Here is a 17,111-nt window from a genome sequence, read left to right on the forward strand (position 1 = left end):
CTGGGTGCTGCTGGCTCCTTATGCCCTCATAGAGTGCCTCCTCCAGCTCTGCCTGTGCCTGATAGCTCCGCTGAGACGGGCTAATTGGTATAGCTTTGCGACAATAAAACACTCGCACGTGTTTAACGTGTTTCTAACATGCTTTACTGAACTTGGCAGTTTACAGGCAGTTTACAGGCAGTTTACAATAAAGCAATTCAAAACCCAGTAAGTTAAAACACAAAACATTCATGTACACAGTATTTCCAAGGGCTCAAACGACTGTCAGATTCCAACACATTAAGACTTGAAAACATTACTATTTCAAGTGCAGCCCTGTTTTCCTCATCCCTCTTTCTCTCTGCCTCAGCCAGCCGGTGCCCAGGGACAGAGGGGACTTCGGGTTTGGACACTGAAGGGTGCACGGCGTAAAGAGGGCAGGGCCAGCAGGCAGCAGCCACCAAGCAAGGCCCCCATGTTGCAAATGGGATTTGTTCCTCCTCTCCAAGCACTGAAAGCCCACAGGACAGTTGGAACAACAGGGGCTGCTACAGCCAGGACATCTCCGACGAGGCTGCTGCTCCAGAATCTCCTCTTTAGTCCTGCCTGAGAGGACTTCCCCTCCGAGTCACCCGTGTACTCCAGGCACTCCTCGTGTCTCACAAACCTGTTCTGAGCCATCTTCATGATCGGCAGCAAAGATTCCAGGGTCTTGTTTTGCTCAAGTTCTTCATCTTTCTCGGCCACGCTGGTTTTCATGCTTTCAATAACCTGCTCGAGTTCTTCAATTTCCCTTCTTGCTTGCAGGCAGGCGAGCTCCGTCTCCACACGCTTACACTCTTCTTCAATCCAGTCTTCCTTCATCCGTCCCAGCTGAGCTTTCAGCTCTTCTATTTCTGTTTCCCTGTAGCAAAACACAACTGTTGTAACACTTCTGCTGAGTAAAAACAGCCAGGGCTCCCACCCCAAAACGCTCCCAAGTCAGTCTTTCTAACTCTGATTTCTGAAGTGAAATATACCTTTCTTTAAGTTTGCTCTCAGATTCCTTCAGCCTTCTTTTCAAATGCCGTACTCCCCTAACTTCTTTCTGCTGCCGAGGAACCAAATACCGCTCTGGATTTTGTACCTTAATGCTGGGATCGTCACCGCAAGTGATGTATCTCCTTGATCGCCTGAAAAGAAAAAAAACCCCAAACCATCACATAACATCACTCCTACAGTCCTTCAGTGCTGGCAAAAGGAGAAACATCCCTGTTTCTCTGATGAGAAAGCTTGAGTCATTTGGGGCTCCTCAGTGTCCCCACAAGTGACGGCCTCTGGCGAATCCAAGTACTGGAGGAAACGGCTGATTTGTGGCTATAGTGCCAAATTTACTCTTTCCTGTACTTGCTTTCAGTGCCATTAGAGCAAATGAGACGTTTAACTGCAAAATACGCAGCCATCCCCGCAGCCAAAATGGGTGCTGTGCCCAAGAGCAGCCAGCCGGGCCACTGGCAAGGGCACCCAGCTGCAGACACGGCCAGGTGAGGTAGCGTGCGGACTGAGTTCAGCTCCACACCTGAGTTATGAAGCTGAGCACCCTGAAACCCGGATTCATCCTATCGAGCTTTAGGTGCGCATCTGACGTGCTTGGCTGTTGAGCTGCCTGGGGGAGAGAGGGAAACAGCAGCAGCGTGGTGGCAATTTCTTCTCTGCCATGTGTGTCACGTGCTCTGGCAGGTATCCAGAGCACACTGCCACCCAGATGGTTTTAGAACTCCCAGTACTGAGTGCATGTGCTGGTTGCAAGACCGTACATGGTAGGCTGTCTCAGCTCTAGCAACACTTGCGTATTCAGGAAAAATGGCTTTGCCTACGTGTGAGAAAAAGCAGATCTGATTCCAGCCGCAGACACACGGCCTTCAGGCTCTGAGATCCTGCCTGGGCTGCTTGAGGAGCTAAAATCGGCTTCCCTGCCTGGAAAGGAGAAGGGAAGAGTGAAAATGGAAATTACAGCTCCAAGATTGTTTTGAAAAGAACAGGGAATCATCCACACCCTTCCTTTGTCCGTCCTGTGTGAATTTGACAAGTTAGGTGAATTGGCTGGCACGGGTCTCACCCTGTCCAGCAGCCCGGCAGCTAAGGCGCTCCCTGCACAAGTCCCACATCCGCATCTCCTACTCATCTCCTACTTGCAGTTAGAGCCGTGGCTCTCTCACGGAGCAAGCGCAAGGCTGAGCTCGAGGCTGCAGGCATCCTGAGGCGAGAATCTCCCTTCAGCGGTGCGCATCCAACTTTCTGTACAGCTGGAGCGGTACTGGGACAATGAACGGGCCAGAGAGAGAGAGGAGTTGTGGTGTGCCTGCTGGGAACTCGGCTTCCACCTCCCAATAAAGCAGGTACTGAATTATACAAAGTGGAACAGCTTCCCTGGGTACAGACTCCCTGCATCCCCTCAGCCCGCCCAGCAGCCTGCTCTTAGCACACTGGCACATCCCAACTTCTCGCCTGCCACTGCGTCGTGCCCCGTTTCCTGGCTCCCAGCACAGGACGGTGAGAGGAGGGAGGTGTGACTCAGATTTGCTGATTCCCCTGGCTGGAAGAAGGTTCAGACAATACCAGCCCGGGGGTAAACAGAGACTTTTGTTCAAGAGTTAGGCTCATTGGCAAATGATTGGGTGGCAGAAATGCTTCTTGTTTACCACGCATGCGAGGATTTTATGCCTTGCCTTTACTTACTTGTTTACCTTTCTTCTAGTAAGAAGAAAGAGAAGGGGGGAGAGAGAGAGAGAAAGATATCAATGGTCCGGGTTCCAGCATAGGTGCAGCCAGTGGGGGTCTATGGTTTGTGGGAGCGCTCATCCAGAAAATCCTATTCTTTGCTGGAGCCAAGGCTTTTTATCAAGGTAATCTGTCCCTGCCACCATAGGTGATGCTTAGCATGATCCAGGCAGCGTTAGGTGACATTTAGCGTCATCTAGGCTGGCTTACGCATTATGTAACTTAGGATGAGCTCCTAAACCTTCAGTTACATACTCGGGGGGGTTCACCTGGAATATGCATTTCGGTGTCGATGAGGAGTTAAGGAGGCAAAGTTCCCTCAGCAGACAGGGTCTCTTTAGAAATGCGGTAATGGGCTAAGGCAAGGCCACCTGATGTCCATCCCCCAGCCACACCCGGTTGCAGTGTCACCGTAACCCAGGGACACAGATTTAGAGGCTCCGGGGGTCTCCTTGCCCCCTGCTCCCTTATCAGGCTTTGCCTCCTGCTCTTGTTTGCAGCCTTCTGAGCAAAACCAGTTCCCTGCTCCAGGGGGTCACAAGTTAGCCTTAGTCAGTTGGTCTCCTACAGACACTCTTCTCCTTTGTGCTCAAGCCCGTGCTCCAAAAGAGGCAGACAGATCTCAAGAGAAGGTTCTTTTCCCTTTACTGAGCTCAGTAACACGGAGCTCCTTCTCTTTCTTCATTTGTGAGGAAGCAGATAAGTACCTAACTGCACAAGGTTTGTGCCCGAGACCCCAAACTGCAGCTGGCCTCTGCCGCCAGCCCAGAGCTGAGCAGTTGATTAGTTAGGACAGACGGGATTCAGGCTTTTACTTGCCCATTCCTCCTGTGTAGCTTGCTGACTTCTTTTCTGGACCCTCCATTGCTGCTGTGGCGGCCGTGCGCTTGCTGCAGCCTCAGAGCCTTCTGAACAAGAGGAGATACACACGTCTTGAGAGGCCACAGCCCATCCACTCATTGCCTACGTCTCTCCTAAGCAACAGCAGCAACAATTTCTTACAAAGGAGCGGATCACAACATTTGTGGTGCAGAATTGCAGGATTGTGTCTCTAGGCCATTTAACAGCAACTTGTAGATTTCAGTTCAAAAAGACCAAGCACTTTAAAGCCAAAGCCACTCTTTTTTTGTAGCTGCTGCTTGGCTTGTTTTCGTTTCAAAGAAATGCGTGGCTATTTGAACATGTTTTCCACATCAATGCAACTAAATTAGCGTAAATTCAAGCTTTAAATCTGAAATAGACCAAAATCCAAACTAAACGATAGCGTTACGCTCATAGTTTTTACCTGACATTTTAAGCATCTTTTGCTCAAAATATTTAGATTCTGATTCTATTCCAAGAGTATCTCTTGGAAGTTAGAGAGCACCTTTTCCGCTTCCCTGCAATTTACTTAGCTTTTGTCCTACGAATACTTCATTCCTGCTGACTAACAAAATTCACAGTGCGCAGTTCCTACTTGAAGAGCCAAGCGTGATCTTCAAACGCCAACTTCCTTCTGCAGCTGAACGTCAGACTGACTTCCCTTGCTGTTAAACAAAAACAAACAAACAAACAAAAGAGAAATAAGAGACAGAGATCGTACTTGGCTTCAGCGTGGACTAACTGCAGAGTTATCACACACCTGATGAGGAACACAGGAAATTGGGGTGGTACTCTGTTGGATACCTGGAGTACCAGGGGCACTTAGTGAACAGTCCAGACCAAATGGAATTGTTAGGTTTGTGAGCAGCAGGCCTCAAGGACATCACTGAAGCCGCTTGTGAGAAAGTACTGAAGCTGCCTGCAAGAAAGTACTGAAGCCACCTGTGAGAAAATAATGAGGCCGCCTGTGAGAAAGTAATGAAGCTTCCTGTGAGAAAGTAAACGAAGCAACCTTGAGAAGAAGGAAAACAGCTGGCATACGTGACTGGGGGCTGAACGTGAAGCAGGGTGCAGGTGGAGAGAGCCGTGCGCGTGAACAAAGAGACTTAAGGAATCATATTTTAGCTAGGAGCGCGTGCATGATACAGTTAACCAATTAGTAGAGAGCTTGCGCATGATACGGAATTAGAAGGGCTATATTAACTGGGATGTATCAACAATAAATTGGCATTTGCTTGATCATATTGGTCGTCAGCAGTGTCCGTGACTTCCGCGTCAGCAGTACTCATCTGACCAAAGGTGGATGTGTCTAGTGTGGACACCCATATCCGAGCCAGCCTTGGTCCCGTTTTTCGGCCACACAACACGGAGTTAGTCTGTATAAGCAGGGAGTTCAAGGTCCTGTTTAACTTCTCCTAAAGGACAGCTTTATCGATTTGGTCAGAAAGATCACGCAGCAGATTCACGGCTTTTATTCATTCCGCCTCCTTTAAAACAAAGTCGGACCTTAGTCCACTTGTGCAGGCGGAGACGATTACAGCTCCATTACAGGCACCCAAGTGAGGTCAGATAAGTTACAGCCCATCTCTGCTCTATCCCGTTTGGCTCCAGACCGTGAACTGACATCTCCCTCCCCTCCAAAACTGCTCCCATAAGCCACAGAAGACGGGGAACGGCAGATTCACCTGGTAAAGCCCCTCCACTTCCTATGAGCAACGGGACCAGTCAGCTGCTGAAGGTTGTCTAAGGAGACCTGTAGATTCCAACTTCACCCCTCTGAATCACAGATGCAAAAGGATTTCTGCCAGGCAGAGGAGCTCCAACGGGAGGACCTACTGGCTGCGGGTCCGTTGGCCCAACTGGGAGGAAACATTCCAAAACTGCCATGGGGACCCAAACATTCCAAAGAATGCAGGAGGGGGCGGGGCTATGCAAATGAAGGATCCTCCAACAGCCGCTTCCACCCCACCGCCACCCACCAGACCTCAAAGCGCTGGTTGCCTTCCAGACCTCACAGCCGCGACTGTGACAACACACCAAGCCTTTGCAGGGTGACACCCCTCCACGCTCAACTCTGCAAGCCCCGCGTCCTTTTGCCCCGAGGGAGCCCCGCGTCCTCTTGCCGCTCTCCGGAGGTGCCCCGCGTCCTTCTTCTGCTCGCCGGAGGAGCCCCGCGTCCTTTTTCCCCTTGCCGGAGGAGCCCCACGTCCTTTTTCCCCTTGCCGGAGGAGCCCCGCGTCCTTTTTCCCCTCGCCGGAGGCGCCCCGCGTCCTTTTGGCCCTCGCCGGAGGAGCCCCGCGTCCTTTTTCCCCTCGACGAAGGAGCCCCGCGTCCTTTTTCCCCTTGCCGGAGGAGCCCCGCGTCATTTTGTCCTCGCCGGAGGAGCCCCGCGTCCTTTTTCCCCTCGCCGGAGGCGCCCCGCGTCCTTTTGGCCCTCGCTGGAGGCGCCCCGCATCCTTTTGGCCCTCGCTGGAGGAGCCCCGCGTCTTTCTTCTCCTCGCTGGAGGAGCCCCGTGTCCTTTTTGCCCTCGCCGGAGGAGCCCCGCGTCCTTTTTCCCCTCGCCTACGGCGCCCCACATCCTTTTGCCGCTCGCCGGAGGAGCCCGGCGTCCTTTTTCGCCTTTCCTGAGGAGCCCTGCGTTTTTTTTCCCGTTGCCGAAGGAGCCCCGCGTCCTTTTTCCCCTCGTCAGAGGAGCCCCGCGTCCTTTTTCCCCTGCCCGGAGGAGCCCCGCGTCCTTTTTCCGCTCGCCGGAGGAGCCCCGCGTCCTTTTTCCCCTGCCCGGAGGAGCCCCGTGTCCTTTTTCCACTCGCCGGAGGAGCCCCGCATCCTTTTTCCCCTTTCCTGAGGAGCCCCGCGTCCTTTTGCCGCTCGCCGGAGGCGCCCAGCGTCCTTTTGGCCCTCTCCGGAGGAGCCCCGCGTCGTTTTTCCCCTCGCCGGAGGAGCCCCGTGTCCTTTTGCCGCTCGCCGGAGGCGCCCAGCGTCCTTTTGGCCCTCTCCGGAGGAGCCCCGCGTGTTTTTCTGCTCGCCGGAGGAGCCCCGCGTCCTTTTTAGGCTCGCCGGAGGAGCCCTGCGTCCTTTTTCTGCTTGCCGGAGGAGCCCCGCGTTCATTTTCCCCTCGCCGGAGGAGCCCCGCGTCCTTTTTCCCCTCGACGGAGGAGCCTCGCGTCCTTTTTCCGCTCGCCGGAGAAACCCCACGTCCTTTTTCCCCTCGCCGGAGGAGCCCCGCGTCCTTTTTCCCCTCGCCGGTGGAGCCCCGCGTCCTTTTTCCCCTCGCCAGAGGAGCCCCGTGTCCTTTTTCCCCTCGCCGGAGGATCCCCGCGTGTTTTTCTGCTCGCCGGAGGAGCCCCGTGTCCTTTTGCCGCTCGCCGGAGGAGCCCCGCGTCCTTTTTCCGCTCGCCGGAGGAGGCCCGCGTCCTTTTTCCCCTCGCCGGAGGAGCCCCGCGTCCTTTTGCCGCTCGCCGGAGGAGCCCCGCGTCCATTTTCCCCTCGCCGGAGGAGGCCCGCGTCCTTTTTCCCCTCGCCGGTGGAGCCCCGCGTCCTTTTTCCCCTCGCCGGAGGAGCCCCGCGTCCTTTTTCCCCTCGCCGGAGGAGGAGCCCCGCGTCCTTTTTCCCCTTTCCTGAGGAGCCCCGCGTTTTTTTTCCCGTCGCCGGAGGAGCCCCGCGTCCTTTTTCCCCTCGCCGGAGGAGGAGCCCCGCGTCCTTTTTCCCCTTTCCTGAGGAGCCCCGCATTTTTTTTCCCGTCGCCGGAGGAGCCCCGCGTCCTTTTTCCCCTCGCCGGAGGAGCCCCGCGTCCTTTTTCCGCTCGCCGGGGGAGCCTCGCGTCCTTTTTCCGATCGCCAGACTGCAGTCAGTTCTGCAGCTTCTCAGCCTGTGTCTGGAACAGGAAATTAAGAGATTGATTGTAATATCCTGTAATTAGATCTGGCCTGAAGAAGTTGGTACCGCATACATTTGTATTTGCCCTGATAGATCCACCTGTACAAAGCTTTGTGCCTTTCAAAAATATCGATATATTTTTACGTAATCTGCAGTGCATATTAACTCATTTTTCCCTCACTTGATTGGACATTTAGGCTGCTGCCATTGTTTTCTCCTTTGCCAATTCAGTGCTACAGTGTCTGTGCGTAGCAGTCGGGGTGAACCACGAGTACGATTGTTTTCATTAATCTCACTCGGGCCTGCTAAGCTTTAGAAATGTTGCTAATAATTTTAACAGAATTACAGAAACGTCTTCAGTGACTGAGAATGCTTTTGCACAGTAACCTTAATAAACAAAACGTGTACCGTGCACAAACTCTACAAAGTGCAAGCTTTAGTTATTAAGCATGAAATTTCGGTGTTTGCTGAGGTCCTCGCATCTTTACGGTGCTAGTTATGTGTGAAAGGTGCTAGGACTGACTCAACTACTTAATCTTTGCCTAAAACCACAAGCCTGCTATTCACAGACAAACACGTGAAGAAAAGGCTGTACCCTACATGGTTTGTCTCACTTACATAACGCAAGCTGCCAGCTTTTGTATTTTGCAATATTCCCCGCGGCCCCCTCTCCCCCCACCCCCCCTGCCCGGAGCAGGAATCACAAGTGTTCTGAACTCAGATAATCGGTATTCTGTTGGCTGTATCTGTCCTCTGTAATTTCTTACAAAGTCATAGTTTAGAGTTCTTAAGAGGAACGTATGCATGTCCTTTTTCCTCCTGAAGCTGCAGGTCACGCCAACACAACAGCTGTAACTTTCTACTGAAGTGTTCATGTCTAATAAGAATGGGAAATATTTATTTTTCTTCTCTTGTACATTGACAATGGAAACAATAGTGTGTGCTATATTCTTTATACACAGTCATTGCTACATAGAACCGACGGTACAAAAAGTAAAGCCGTTGCAAATAAGCGCTTGAGCCTGCGCTGCTGAGCAGTTTGAAACAAACGGCTTCTTTCGACTTGCCTTGTGCATTTTAGTATTTAAAGTTTGTTAGTCCTGCACAAACAGCACAGTAATGATTAGGTATCTGGAAGCTGGCTTTTATTAAAAAAATAAATAAATAAAATTACACCAGAATTTGGAAGTGTGTGAGCTGTGTTTTTGGAGGGAGGGGGCACTGAACCTGAGTCTTGACATCAGGATCCTGTGGCTGTTATCTGATACAGCAAGTCTAGGTGAGGAATCTATGTGATTAATTCTTTCTTTTTTTTTTTTTTTTTTCCCCTAATTTGTATATCCCTGTGGGGTTCTCTTGACAGGTCTTGGGGGCTTTGCCAACAGATGTGAAATGCCTGCCAGAGTCATGTGTGTCAACTGCTCGTGAATGCTGGGCAGCGTGTCCACAGCTATGTTGAACATGACAGCTGTTTTGTGTGGGGGTGGTTTAAAAGTTCTGCTGTCTGAAGCGCCCTCTCGAAGTGATCACGCTGTGATGCGGAGAAGGGCTTAGGCACCCTTAAAAATGTGTTTCCCAAGCTTCAGATGGTCCAAGAAAAGCATTTGCCTGTTCTCTTTGCGGGGTGGAGGTGCAAATAAATACCCCCGCTGTGGTGACAATTTCACAAGATAGTTATGAGTAAGTTGTACCAGCAACTTGCTCCAAGCCTGAGTAGGCTGAAACAAGAAGTTCTGCTGCGTCATTTCTTAGAGCTGAGCCCGCAGCTTGGCCACGGGCAACAGCTGTTCTGCCACAGCCAGCAGGGCCACGCAGCAGGGATGCAGGGAACCAAAGGGCAGGGTTGTGGGACCTGGCGGGAGGAATTACGTTCAGCTCATACCCTACCCAAAACCGCCTCTTGTAAGGAAGTGCTGTGGTGACGAGCAAAGACAGGGGTGTCCACCTGTATTGTTCTGGGGGTGTCCATCAGCTGCTGGTAAGAGACTTCATCCGAGGGGGAAAAAATGATTCCTGAAAGAGAGACTCGCCTTGCTGAATGTAGTTCCTTGAGGGAAACTCTGTGGTGTGGCCCAAGGGATTTTAGGTTAATTTATTGTGAAATTGTTCCATCCCTGCACCCTCACAGGAGCACGCACTGGTGTCCAGCCGGGGCGCAGGCTCCTTGGGAACGCGGGATTTCTGCCGAGACCGCAACGCAGCCTGACTGCCCTGGCAGCTGCTCTCCCGCATGGCAGCAGCAGGTCACGAAGGGAAGCACATTCTCTGGTGAAAGGCAGCTGTCAGTGTTCTACTCAGCCAGTGCGTAAATCTGCACTGCACAGGTTGTTTAGTGCCTCTGTTACCGAAATCCGGAATAAAACTCCTTAACAGCAGTGAGAAGTTGAGAAGCGGGCACTTCTTTATTGCAGCGCTGGGCGCACGGGGGATCGCTCCACCTAGCGTGCGCGCCTGTCTGATTCGATAGCACCGTTAAATACACATTCGATATGCATATTCAATAGATTTACGAGATATTGTCATGCATAAACATCAACATTCCGAGAAATCATCATAATACGCCTCCTCCCATTTATGCATGCTAAGTAATTTGAGTCGGGGGTCTTTTGGTGGTCTCGGGGGTCGTCAGAAGGCCCCCTCCTCAAATTTGTCGGTTGAACCCCTCCTTGAAATCTCCATATACAGTTCTGAGAACAAGGTCGCCTTGCCCTTAAATCTTCTGGCTTGAAAGCGACGGCTCAAGGCCCCAGCTGCATAACCGGTGCCTAACTACCCCGACATATGGAACTAATTGTCTAGGATAAGGATATGTTACCTTTCTCAGATAAGGGAGTTTTATGTTTCTCTTCTGGCTTGAAAGTGACGGCTCAAGGCCCCAGCTGCATAACTGGTGCCTAGTTCTACCGCTATCCTGACTACCCCTGACACACCAAACTGATTAGGATAAGGATATTTCATATATAAAATTTAACCCTATAGTTCTATGGTTAGTAAGAATCACCCTACATCTACATTCCAAATTCACATTGATTCAGTATTTTCCTGTTATCAATCATTGGTATTGTTATTGATTATAATTCCACTGATTAAAGTCCTCGATGCCCAGATTGAGATGGAAAGGGTGTGGGGATTCCTAGCAGCGAGCTGGTATTCGTAGCAGGTTTGCAACACTTTGGAGGTTTTGCAACATTTTCCCCCCTTTGAACGTTTTGAAAATAATTTCAATACTTTCACCCTATTAATTACAATAGAAGTTATCATAACTTGGGGAATCTCTGTTACTGACTCTTCATTTCCTGTCTTGTCACTGCCTGGATAATCATGCGGTTAAAAGAAGTCTTGCGACTAATCTGTCGCCTGTTCATCAACTTGTGATTCAGCTGCAGCCTTTGACCAAGCCTCCCACCATTATCACTTCCCAGACTAAAACCCACTTTCCCAAAATCCCATAATAACATCTACGGTTAAACATGTTTCACAGTTAGTTTCAATGTTTTGGGATCTCTATTTACGATCTGCCAGGACGTAGGAGCCTTCTTTATCCGGGTGTAATGGATCCATGCGTCGGATTCAGCAATCTTGATGGCAGTGAAAGTAGTCAACAGTACTTGAAAGGGGTCCCTTCCAACGTTCTCGAAGGGGTTCGGAGGTCCACGTCTTCACATAGACATAATCACCTGGTTGGAAGTCATGTACTGGATTCTCCAAGGACAGAGGTCTGTTCCAAACAACTGCACTCTGAAGTGCGGTTAAAGTTTTCCCTAAAGAAAGCAGATCATTATAGACATCTTGTTTCCCTTTTAAATGCATATCCAAATTTGGCTGTGGTGATTCATCAGGTTTTCCATATAGCAACTCATAGGGACTGACTAATATTCCACTCTTTGGCTGGACCTGAATTCGTAACAGGGCCAACGGGAGCGCTTGGGGCCATTTTAAATTAGTTTCTTGACAAATTTTGCTAATTTGCCTTTTCAGTATTTGATTCATCCGCTCCACCTTTCCACTAGACTGTGGTCTCCATGGTGTATGCAAATCCCAGGTAATTCCCAGAATTTTACTAACACCTTGGACCACCTCTGCAACAAAATGGGGACCTCTGTCAGAAGAGATTCCAATAGGTACTCCAAACCTTGGGATAATCTCTTGAAGCAACCATTTAATGACTTCCTTTGCCCGATTGGTGCGACAAGGAAAGGCTTCTGGCCATCCTGTAAAAGTATCAACCCCTAGCAGAACGTACCGATACCCATTTTGTCGAGGCAATTCTGAAAAATCGATTTGTCTATAGTCTCCTGGTTCCGTACCTGGTTTCAACTTTCCCATTTGAACCTTTTTCTTTACTACTGGATTGTTTTGTAAGCATGTCTCACATTTTGCAGTTGTCATTTTAGCCATTCCCAACATCTTTAGTGACACTACTTGCTTCTTTAATAAGGCCACCAATGCTTCTGCCCCCCAATGACATTCCTTATGTTTTGTGTGTATTATTTCCCTCGTCAGCAATGGCGGGATTATTACTTGGCCTGATGCCGTTACCCACCATCCCGCTGGATTTTTCTTAGCATTTAATAATTTTCCTAATTTCTCATCCTCTTCTGAGTATTTAGGCCTTTCCCTTGGTAGAGCAATGGTTTTAGTGGGAATCACTGCCAGTTGCAAGACATTTCTTTTGGCTGCACTTTTAGCTGTCCGATCTGCTAGCCTGTTCCCGGGATACAGCTTCTCTTGTACTCCCTGATTGATGTGCTTTACCGTGCATGATTGCCACTGCAGTCGGTTTCTGGACTGCTCGCAGCAGATGCAAAATTTCTTCTTTATACTTAATGTCCGATCCTTGTGAGGATAATAATCCTCTTTCTTTCCACAAAATTCCATGGACGTGTACCACACCAAGTGCATACTTGGAATCAGTCCAAATATTCACTCTCTTTCCTTCCCTTAATTCCAAGGCTTTGGTTAAAGCTACCAGTTTTGCTCTCTGAGCTGAGGTGATGTTGGGTAAAGCATTTGCTTCTATAACAGCTTTCTCAGTTGTTACCGCATATCCTGCGTAGCGAGTCCCGTTCTCAACAAAACTGCTACCATCTGTGTACAGCTCCCAGTCCAGATTGTCCAGAGGTACGTCTTTTAGATCCTCCCGACTGGAGTACACGTGTTCAATGGTTGCTAAGCAGTCGTGTTCCAGTTGCCCTTCTTCCTGTACTGAACTCAAAAAGACTGCAGGATTAATCAGGTTAGTGGTTTTCAATATTGCATCATCCTGTTCCATCAAAATCACTTGATATTTCACCATTCTGCTCGGGGATAACCAATGACCCCCCTTTTGTTCCAACACTGATATCACCATGTGGGGTACATATACCACCATTGTTTTTCCCCAAGTCAATTTACGAGCCTCCTGTATTAGCATCACAGTAGCTGCAACCGCTCTCAGACAAGCAGGCCAGCCTTTACTTACAAAGTCCAGGTGTTTGGAGAAGTATCCAACCGAGCGCTTCCAACTTCCCACCTTCTGAGTCAGTACTCCCAAGGCGATATGTTGTCTCTCGTGTACAAACAGCTGGAAGTCTTTGGTCAAATCCGGAAGTCCCAAGGCTGGTGCTGTCATCAAAGCTTGTTTTAAGCTTCGAAAGGCTCTTCGCTGGTCTGGACCCCATTCGAATGGTGGACCTTTAAGAGCTTCATATAATGGCTTAACCAGCAGACCATAGTTCATTATCCACAGCCGACACCACCCAGTCATTCCCAAAAATGTTCTTAACTCGTGGGTATTCCTTGGTTCTGGGGTACTGCAAATTGCGTCTTTACGATCTGTCCCCAGTCGTCTCTGCCCTTGTGAAATTTCAAAACCCAGATATATTACAGTCTGTTTTGCTATCTGGGCCTTAGTTCTGGAAATTTTATATCCACTTAGCCCCAGAAAGTTTAAAAGGTCAATGGTTACCTTTATACATGCTGGTCTCTCTTCCGTCGCTATCAGTATGTCGTCTACATACTGTAGGAGCAGATGTGCAGGTTTAGGGCCATCTTGTTTCCAGGTTTCCAGTTCTTTTGCTAATTGGCTTCCAAAAATTGTTGGACTGTTCTTGAATCCTTGTGGTAATCTGGTCCATGTCAATTGTGTCCTTCGTCCTGTGTGAGGACTCTCCCACTCAAAAGCAAACAATTTTCGACTTTCCTCCTCCAGAGGTATGCAAAAGAAAGCATCTTTTCAATCAAGCACTGTAAACCACTGATAGTTCTCTCCTAAAGCTGTCAGGAGGGTGTATGGGTTAGCTACGACAGGGTGCATATCCTTCACTATCTGATTTATTGCTCTCAAATCCCGCACTAATCTGTATTCCCCAGATGGCTTTTTCACAGGTAAAATTGGAGTGTTATGTTCAGATTCACATTCTTCTAAAATTCCATGTTTCAAGAGTTTATCAATTAATTGACTTATTCCCAGTCTTGTTTCAGTTTTAACTGGGTATTGTCTCAACCTCACTGGTTTCACATTCTCTTTTAAGTCCACTTTTACAGGCAGTGCCGCTTTAGACTTTCCAGGGATCTCTGTATTCCAAACTATAGGTATTACACCATCATCAACCTCTTTTGGAATTTCCTGAATTTGAACCTTTTCCTGGATCATTAATATTTCTCCTGCCTTTGACTCTGGTATTTTTAAAAGGATTTCTCCCTCTTCAAAAATAATTTGTGCATTTAATTTAGATAGCAAATCCCGTCCCAACAAGGGTCTTGGACATTCTGGCACATACAGAAATTCACGTGTGATTGCTTTATTTCCAAACTTCAGATCAAGGGGTTGAAGGAATGGTCTATCTTCTTGTTTCCCTGTCGCTCCAACTATGGTGGCCATTTTATTTCCTATTTTCCCTTTACAAGTATTCAAGGCAGAGTACACAGCTCCAGTGTCCACTAAAAATTCAACTTTATCATCTCCCAGCTTAATTACAACCAGAGGCTCAGCTGGGTTCCCCTCCGGTCCCCTTCATTCATCTAAAACCATCATATTCGCAATCCCTTGCTGTTTTTCTTGTAGCCGGGGGCATGCCTTTTTCCAATGCCCATTCTCTTTACAGTATGCACACTGATTTATTCCTAGAGGTGCATTAGATTCTCGGTTACCGAAATCTCTAAAACCTCCTCTTCCCCGCACTCGTCCTCTCCCTGCTGCCGCGCTCCCTGTCAAAACAGCAATCAGTCTGTTGTCTCTCACCCTTTTCTTTTGTTCTTCCTCCTTCTCCCGATTATTATAAACTTTCCATGCTGTTTCCAGCATTTTGACCAAATTTCTTGAGTCTTCCCCCTCTAATTTTTGAAGCTTGCGCTTTATATCAGGTTGTGATTGTGCCATAAAAATTAAGGCTAATTGTTGTTGTTCTGCCTCTGTTTCCAATTTTAAATTGGTATACTTTCTAGAGGCTTCTTTCAAGCTTTCCAAATATACAGAGGGCGACTCAGTTTTATCTTGTTTTATTTCATATCATTTAGTCCAATTCAAAGCTTTTGGCATTGCATGTTTCACTCCATACAATATCCATTTCTGGTAACAAGTTAGTCTTTCCCGGTGTACAGGGTCATTCGGGTCCCACTGAGGGTCTCCCGAAGGAAATTTTGTTCCAATGTCCCAGAAAATACTCCACCCACACCTGTCGCTTCTGCTTGTGCCTTTCCCACCTTTAAAACCATCTGCTTCTCCGTACTATCCAGCAAATTATCTAATATTACTTGTAAATCATTCCGATCAGGATCCTGAGTTCTAATAATCGTTTCCACCACTCTTCCTACTTTTTCCAGATCCTCCCTGTACGTCCCTGCTGCCTGTTTCCATGCCATTAGATCTGCGACAGAAAACGGGGTTTTGACATATACCGGTCCGTTTACTCCCACGCCCTGCCTTAAGGGAGCCAACATCTGGGTTTGCTGACGAGTTCGCCTAAATACCGGAGTATGCACTACCACCTCTGTCATTTCATCAGTATCCTCCCTTGTACTGTCCGGCTCTATTCCTCCCGACTCATTCTTTTCTCGTGAGGAGAGAGACTCCGCTCCCCCTCTCCCTCTTACCGGTGGGGCTATATCCAATTCTAACTCCATTTCATCCTCTTTTGGCACTGTACACCGAGTGCACCTCCTTCCAATATCACAAGCCGAGCAACAACTCTTAGTTTTCTTAGTTTTCTGATTTTCTGAAGTTAATGACATCACCAAATTATCTCGACTTATCAACTTACACTCGTCCTGCCAATCTGTTCTTTGTCTCAAGTAAAAGAACAAATCCACATACGGCACCTCACTCCAGTTACCTTCTCTCCTACAGAACAGCATTAACTGCAAGATAGTATTAGAGCTTAAAGTCCCATTAGCTGGCCACCTCTCCTGATCTTCCAAAACATAGAAAGGCCACCAGTGATTACAATACTCAATCATTTTACCCTTACGTAAATCATCATGCAGCTCATTCCCATGTGCCAACAAACATCCTAACGGTGATGTTTTCGGTATCTTATCATTAAGATTCCCCATACTACTGGTCTTACTCTTAAACAATTTAAACAATGACATTATATCAAGTATAACAAGTGTAACAGTTACAACAGATATAGCAGGTACAGTAGATATAGCAGGTGCAGCAGGTGTGGCGGGTGTAATAGGTGGGGGGGTAAGAATAAAAGGTATAGCAGGTATATATATCAAAGTATATCAAATATGTTAAATATCGTTTTCCAAAAACCAAATACCGTATTCCAAATACCAGTTACGGAGTTCAAGGTCCAAGTATTCCAAATGCCAGATACCAGATAAATGCAAATGACAATTGTCCCAAATACACAAATGTCCAACCCAGCAATAGCTTTCGCTTATGACCTACGGGCAGAGGCCTAGGCTCCCAAACCAAACGGGTACCCTCTGAGCCCCAACCCTGCGAAGCTTTCGCCGCGCCTTATGGGCAGGCTATCCAAACCAGAAAGAAGTGCCTTACCCTTTTTCCCAGGGGTCTTGCTTCGAGCTCTTCGGTCCGGGGATCGGAGGTTCTCCCCGAGAATCCCTCGGTGCGCGCTGGAGGTCTCACGATCCCTCGGATCCGTCGAGGTTCAGAAGCGGTGTCCCATCTGGGTCGGCAAAACTGTTACCGAAATCCGGAATAAAACTCCTTAACAGCAGTGAGAAGTTGAGAAGCAGGCACTTCTTTATTGCAGCGCTGGGCGCACGGGGGATCGCTCCACCTAGCGTGCGCGCCTGTCTGATTCAATAGCACCGTTAAATACACATTCGATATGCATATTCAATAGATTTACGAGATATTGTCATGCATAAACATCAACATTCCGAGAAATCATCATAATACGCCTCCTCCCATTTATGCATGCTAAGTAATTTGAGTCGGGGGTCTTTTGGTGGTCTCGGGGGTCGTCAGAACGCCCCCTCCTCAAATTTGTCGGTTGAACCCCTCCTTGAAATCTCCATATACAGTTCTGAGAACAAGGTCGCCTTGCCCTTAAATCTTCTGGCTTGAAAGCGACGGCTCAAGGCCCCAGCTGCATAACCGGTGCCTAACTACCCCGACATATGGAACTAATTGTCTAGGATAAGGATATGTTACCTTTCTCAGATAAGGGAGTTTTAT

This window comes from Chlamydotis macqueenii, chromosome 3, assembly GCF_036417535.1.
Source record: "Chlamydotis macqueenii isolate bChlMac1 chromosome 3, bChlMac1.mat, whole genome shotgun sequence".
Taxonomy (NCBI): domain Eukaryota; kingdom Metazoa; phylum Chordata; class Aves; order Otidiformes; family Otididae; genus Chlamydotis; species Chlamydotis macqueenii.